Raw genomic sequence first — 7,097 nt, 5'->3', positions numbered from 1 at the left:
TCATATCTGGAACCTACCAAACTGACCTGTTTATAGATTGCTGAAGTATTTGTAAGAGTATTGAGCTTCTGTTGTTGACTTGTTAACTGAATTGCTAATCTGACAATGCAAATGGGATTTATTTCAAAGAACAATTTCTAACCATGTCCACTTTGCCTGAATCCTAATATCCCTTTTTCACACTACCTCTGGCGGGTGGTGGGATAGAAAGGCGGTTAAAGCATTTAGGAAATATTATTAAAAGCCAGGTTGAGAAAAATTTACGCCTACACTAAATCATCTTGTCTCCCCACCTATGACAAACAGTTCTTTCCAACTGTGAGCCAAAATAAGCCTGTTATGTATTTATTTTATGTGTATTAGTATACCATTGCTCTCTTCACACACACCAGAAGAGGGCATCTGATCCCATTACTGATGGTTGTGAGCCACCACGTGGTTGCTGGGAATTGAAGTCAGGACCTCTGGAAGAGAAGTTGGTGCTCTTAACCCTTTGAGCCCTCTCTCCAGCCCTAAGACTTCTATCTTAGGCTGTTCTTGTCATAGATGTTGTTGTGCAAACAAGAAACATAACCAATTTTTCTGAAAGCAACTATCGTTCTGATCTCCAATTTCCAGTGTCAGGATAAAGTAGCTCAAAATTCACTATTAATCTCCCAGGATACATTTTTCTTTCAGGCATTATTCACAATAGGATCTAGGATGACACCGCATTCTTTGGGAATTTCTCTGGTTGTCAGGACAAACCTCAAACAGCAGCAAGTGTTCTTTTTCACTGAGTTATCTCCCCAGCTCCAATGGTTTTGTTTTGGTTAAATGAGGTCGATGGAGCCTGATACCACATCTGGTTTATGCTATCTGGAGATGAAATCCAGGGCTTGCTGTGTATTGGACAAAGCACTCTACCAACTGAACTACATCCCAGCTATCTCCTCACCTGTTATCTCTGTTTTAAACCTATATGATTTCTATACCACAACTCTTTCTCTCATTCTATATCTCATAAGATGAATTAAATACCTCTCTATTTTTTATATATTTGAAATACAGAAAAATGCAGTTGCACAGATATATATGTATATATATATATAAAAACAATTTTAAGACTCAGTTTTATTTGTATGTATTTTTGTGTGTCTCTGTGTGTATGTAAGGTACAGGTACTCAGATTCCAGAAGAAGTAGTCAGAAACCCTGGATCTGGAGTTAAGGAACATGTGGCCTGCCAAACTTTAGTGCTGAGAAATCAACTCTGGTCATCTGCAAGAGCAACAAGGGCCCTTTATATTCGTTTTTTTTTTTTTTTTAAACACCATCTCAGTATGTAGCCTGGGTGGCCTGGAAGTGTCTATGTAGACCAGGCTGGCCTAGAAGAAATTAAGAAAAACTTAAGAAACCCTTAAGTTGACAGTTTGAATTCAAGTAATCAAAATCACTAATGCTCTCTTGGGAGTTTAGATAATATATTTGTTGTAATCAACTGGGTAAGAGATCAGTTGCTGATGAATGGACTTTTTAAAAATTTTATTTTGTGGGAAGAACAATAAAATTTAACTACATTGTTTTGGAGATGAGACTGTGCATGAAGAATAGCTCTACCAACCCTGTGTGGCAGCAGATGCAGGTTAAACATTTTGGAGAAATAGTTGTTCCTTAGGCAGATCCTTTATTCAGCTATCTGGAATGAGATCCACTACCTGTAAATGAGAGGAGTCTGGACTGACTGCTGTAGAGTTCTGTGAAGTTTGCAAGCACCTCTGTTCATGTCACTTCCAGTGATGTGACTCAGTGTTCAGTCCTGGCTGATTACAATTCAGTCCTGGCCTGAGGCTCTGGGCCATGGCTGGGAATACTGATATGAGAGATCAGCTTTCAGCACTCTGTAGCCTATGATTTGCTTGGAATTGAGTTTTCCCTCTTGGGAGTCTTGGAACAAGCTTGAGCAATTACCGAGTGATCACCTCTTTTGTTTTCTGATCTCTTATTAATGGTTTTCCCACTGATGCTAGCATATGTGACTCCGTGGATTATCCAAAGCAGTTGTTTCCTGCCTGTTCTACCAAGAATCCCAGGGCATCAGGCCTCACAGTACTTACTGTTGGCCTGAGCATAGATTCCTCATATTTCATCTTTGGAAAGAAAACATTTTATGACAGGACTGTGAGGCTCCTGATTCATGGAGATCCATTGGAGCCCCCTAGCTCTTATCTCAGAGAAGTTTCCAGATGTATAAGTGTAGACCCAGGGAAGCATGTGAAAACAGAATGCAAGACTGTATGCTAAGAGGACCAACTATCCTCCTAGATGTTTGTTACCACTGGGGAACTTCTCCACAATCTCTGCTGGGAGTCTGGCTTGTATTACCTCCATCATTAGAATAATGAAACCATCAACCATTTCATTTACAGTACAGTAAATCTACACACACAGGCCCCAGCAGTAAGCCCCTATATGTGCAAACCACTTTCCTCTTATGGGGCAGGTCATACAAATAGCTCAGGCTTGAAATCCCCAGGAGACTGGAACTCAGAGCCTGCCCCATTCTTAAATTTACTCCTCTTCTTCCATGACAGAAACATCACCACATCTTGGATAACCACAGCTTTAAGAAGAAGGGCAAGAACAATTGCCTTGATAGGGGGCAATGGCTGATGTTCCCATCCCTCTGCCAGCTGCTGAGGCTGAGCTCATCAGTAAGGATCCCAGGGTCCAGCACTTCAGGGTGACATCACCTGCAGTTCTTTTATTTATTTATTTATTTATTTATTTATTTATAAAAAATATTTTTATTAGGTATTTTCCTCATTTACATTTCCAATGCTATCCCAAAAGTCCCCATACCCTCCCCGCCCCACCCCGTCCCCTACTCACCCACTCCCACTTTTTGGCCCTGGCGTTCCCCTGTACTGGGGCATATAAAGTTTGCAAGTCCAATGGGCCTCTCTTTCCATTGATGGCCAACTAGGCCATCTTTTGATACATATGCAGCTAGACTCAAGAGCTTCGGGGTACTGGTTAGTTCATATTGTTGTTCCATCCATAGGGTTGCAGTTCCCTTTAGCTCCTTGGGTACTTTCTCTAGCTCCTCCATTGGGGGCCCTGTGATCCATCCAATAGCTGACTGTGAGCATCCACTTCTGTGTTTGCTAGGCCCCAGCATAGTCTCACAAGGGACAGCTATATCTGTGTCCTTTCAGCAAAATCTTGTTAGTGTATGCAATGGTGTCAGCATTTGGAAGCTGATTATGGGATGGATCCCTGGATATGGCAGTCTCTAGATGGTCCATCCTTTCGTCACAGCTCCAAACTTTGTCTCTGTAACTCCTCCCATGGGTGTTTCGTTCCCAATTCTAAGAAGGGGCAAAGTGTCCACACTTTGGTCTTCATTCTTCTTGAGTTTCATGCGTTTAGCAAATTGTATTTTATATCTTGGGTATCCTAAGTTTCTGGGCTAATATCCACTTATCAGTGAGTACATATCATGTGAGTTCTTTTGTGATTGGGTTACCTCACTCAGGATGATGCCCTCCAGGTCCATCTATTTGCCTAGGAATTTCATAAATTCATTCTTTTTAATAGCTGAGTAGTACTCCATTGTGTAAATGTACCACAGTTTCTGTATCCATTCCTCTGTTGAGGGGCATCTGGGTTCTTTCCAGCTTCTGGCTATTATAAATGAGGCTGCTATGAACATAGTGGAGCATGTGTCCTCCTTACCGGTTGGGACATCTTCTGGATATATGCCCAGGAGAGGTATTGCTGGATCCTCTGGTAGTACTATGTCCAATTTTCTGAGGAACCGCCAGACTGATTTCCAGAGTGGTTGTAGAAGCTTGCAATCCCACCAACAATGGAGGAGTGTTCCTCTTTCTACACATCCTCACCAGCATCTGCTGTCACTTGAATATTTGATCTTAGCTATTCTGACTGGTGTGAGGTGGAATCTCAGGTTTTGTTTTGATTTGCATTTCCCTGATGATTAAGGATGTGGAACAAATTTTCAGGTGCTTCTCAGCCATTCGGTATTCATCAGGTGAGAATTCTTTGTTCAGCTCTGAGCCCCATTTTTTAATGGGGTTATTTGATTTTCTGGAGTCCACCTTCTTGAGTTCTTTATATATATTGGATATTAGTCCCCTATCTGATTTAGGATAGGTAAAGATCTTTTCCCAATCTGTTGGTGGTCTTTTTGTCTTATTGACGGTGTCTTTTGCCTTGCAGAAGGTTTGCAACTTTATGAGGTCCCATTTATCTATTCTTGATCTTCTAGCACAGGCCATTGCTGTTCTATTCAAGAATTTTCCCCCTGTACCCATATCTTTGAGGCTTTTCCCTACTTTCTCCTCTATAAGTATCAGTGTCTCTGGTTTTATGTGGAGTTCCTTAATCCACTTAGATTTGACCTTCGTACAAGGAGATAGGAATGGATCAATTCGCATTCTTCTTCTTCTTTTTTTTTTTTTTTAGGAAAGAAAAGAGTTTATTTGAATGTAAACTTCCACACTACAGTTTATCATTGAAGAAAATCAGGACAGTAACTCAAATAGGGCGGGATCCCAGAGGCAAGGGCTGATGCAGAGAACATGGAGGGGTGCTATTTACTGGCTTGATCACCATGGCTTGCTCAACCTGCTTTCTTTCTTTTTTTTTTTAATTTTTAATATTTTTAAATTACGTATTTTCCTCAATTACATTTCCAATGCTATCCCAAAAGTCCCCCATATCCTCCCCCCACTTCCCTACCCACCCATTCCTATTTTTTTGGCCCTGGCGTTCCCCTGTACTGGGGCATTCTTCTACATGATAACCACCAGTTGTGCCAGCACCATTTGTTGAAAATGCTGTCTTTCTTCCACTGGATGGTTTTAGCTCCCTTGTCAAAGATCAATTGACCATAGGTGTGTGGGTTCATCTCTGGGTCTTCAATTCTATTCCATTGGTCTACTTGTCTGTTGCTATACCAGTACCATGCAGTTTTTATCACAATTGCTCTGTAGTACAGCTTTAGGTCAGGCAAGGTGATTCCACCAGAGGTTCTTTTATCCTTGAGAAGAGTTTTTGCTATCCTAGGTTTTTTGTTATTCCAGATGAATTTGCAGATTGCTCTTTCTAATTCGTTGAAGAATTGAGTTGGAATTTTGATGGGGATTGCATTGAATCTGTAGATTGCTTTTGGCAAGATAGCCATTTTTACAATGTTGATCCTGCCAATCCATGATCATGGGAGATCGTTCCATCTTCTGAGATCCTCTTTAATTTCTTTCTTCAGAGACTTGAAGTTTTTATCATACAGATCTTCCACTTCCTTAGTTAGAGTCATGCCAAGAAATTTTATATTATTTGTGACTATTGAGAAGGGTGTTGTTTCCCTAATTTCTTTCTCAGCCTGTTTATTCTTTGTGTAAAGAAAGGCCATTGACTTGCTTGAGTTAATTTTATATCCAGCTACTTCACCGAAGCTGTTCATCAGTTTTAGGAGTTCTCTGGTGGAATTTTTGGGGTCACTTATATATACTATCATATCATCTGCAAAAAGTGATATTTTGACTTCTTCCTTTCCAATTTGTATCCCCTTGATCTCCTTTTGTTGTCTAATTTCTCTGGCTAGGACTTCAAGTATAATGTTGAATAGGTAGGGAGAGAGTGGACAGCCTTGTCTAGTCCCTGATTTTAGTGGGAATGTTTCCAGCTTCTTTTTTTTTCTTTTTTTTTGATTTTTAATATTTTTATTACATATTTTCCTCAATTACATTTCCAATGCTATCCCAAAAGTCCCCCATAGCGCCCCCCACTTCCCTACCCACCCATTCCCATTCTTTTGGCCCTGGCACTTCGATGTTGGCTACTGGTTTGCTGTAGATTGCTTTTATCATGTTTAGGTATGGGCCTTGAATTCCTGATCTTTCCAAGACTTTTTTCATGAATGGGTGTTGGATTTTGTCAAATGCTTTCTCCGCATCTAATGAGATGATCATGTAAGGTTTTAGTCTTTGAGTTTGTTTATATAGTGGATTACGTTGATGGATTTCTGTATATAAACTATTCCTGCATCCCTGGAATGAAACCTACTTGGTCAGGATGGATGATTGTTTTGACATGTTCTTGGATTCGGTTAGTGAGAATTTTATTGAGCATTTTTGCATCAATATTCATAACGGAAATTGGTCTGAAGTTCTCTATCTTTGTTGGGTCTTTCTGTGGTTTAGGTATCAGAGTAATTGTGACTTCATAGAATGAATTGGGTAGAGTTCCTTCTGCTTCTATTTTGTGGAATAGTTTGTGCAGAACTTGAATTAGTTCTTCTTTGAAGGTCTGAAAGAACTCTGCACTAAAGCCATCTGGTTCTGGGCTTTTTTTGGTTGGGAGACAATTAATGACTGCTTCTATTTCTGTAGGGGATATAGGACTGTTTAGATCATTAACCTGATCCTGATTTAACTTTGGTATCTGGTATCTGTCTAGAAATTTGTCCATTTCGTCCAGGTTTTCCAGTTTTTTTGAGTATAGACTTTTGTAGAAATATCTGATGGTGTTTTGGATTTCTTCAGGATCTGTTGTTATGTCTCCCTTTTCATTTCTGATTTTGTTAATTAGGATTCTGCCTCTGTGCCCTCTAGTGAGTCTGGCTAAGGGTTTATCTATCTTGTTGATTTTCTCAAAGAACCAGCTCCTCATTTGGTTGATTCTTTGAATAGTTCTTCTTGTTTCCACTTGGTTGATTTCGCCCCTGAGTGATTATTTCCTATCATCTACTCCTCTTCGGTGAATTTGCTTCCTTTGTTCTAGAGCTTTTAGGTGTGTTGTCAACCTGTTAGTGTGTGTTCTCTCTAGTTTCTTTTTGGAGGCACTCAGAGCTATGAGTTTTCCTCTTAGAAATGCTCTCATTGTGTCCCATAATTTTGGGTATGTTGTGGCTTCATTTTCATTAAACTGTAAAAAGTCTTTAATTTCTTTTTTTATTCCTTCCTGGACCAAGATATCATTGAGAAGAGTGTTGTTCAGTTTCCATGTGAATGCTGGCTTTCTATTATGTATGTTGTTATTGAAGATCAGCCTTAGTTTATGGTGGTCTGATAGGATGTATGGGACAATTTTAAT

This window comes from Mus caroli, unplaced genomic scaffold (genome assembly GCF_978045245.1).
Source record: "Mus caroli unplaced genomic scaffold, Mus_caroli_1 scaffold_18, whole genome shotgun sequence".
In the NCBI taxonomy this organism is placed as follows: domain Eukaryota; kingdom Metazoa; phylum Chordata; class Mammalia; order Rodentia; family Muridae; genus Mus; species Mus caroli.
Note: the sequence above shows the minus strand (reverse complement) of the source record.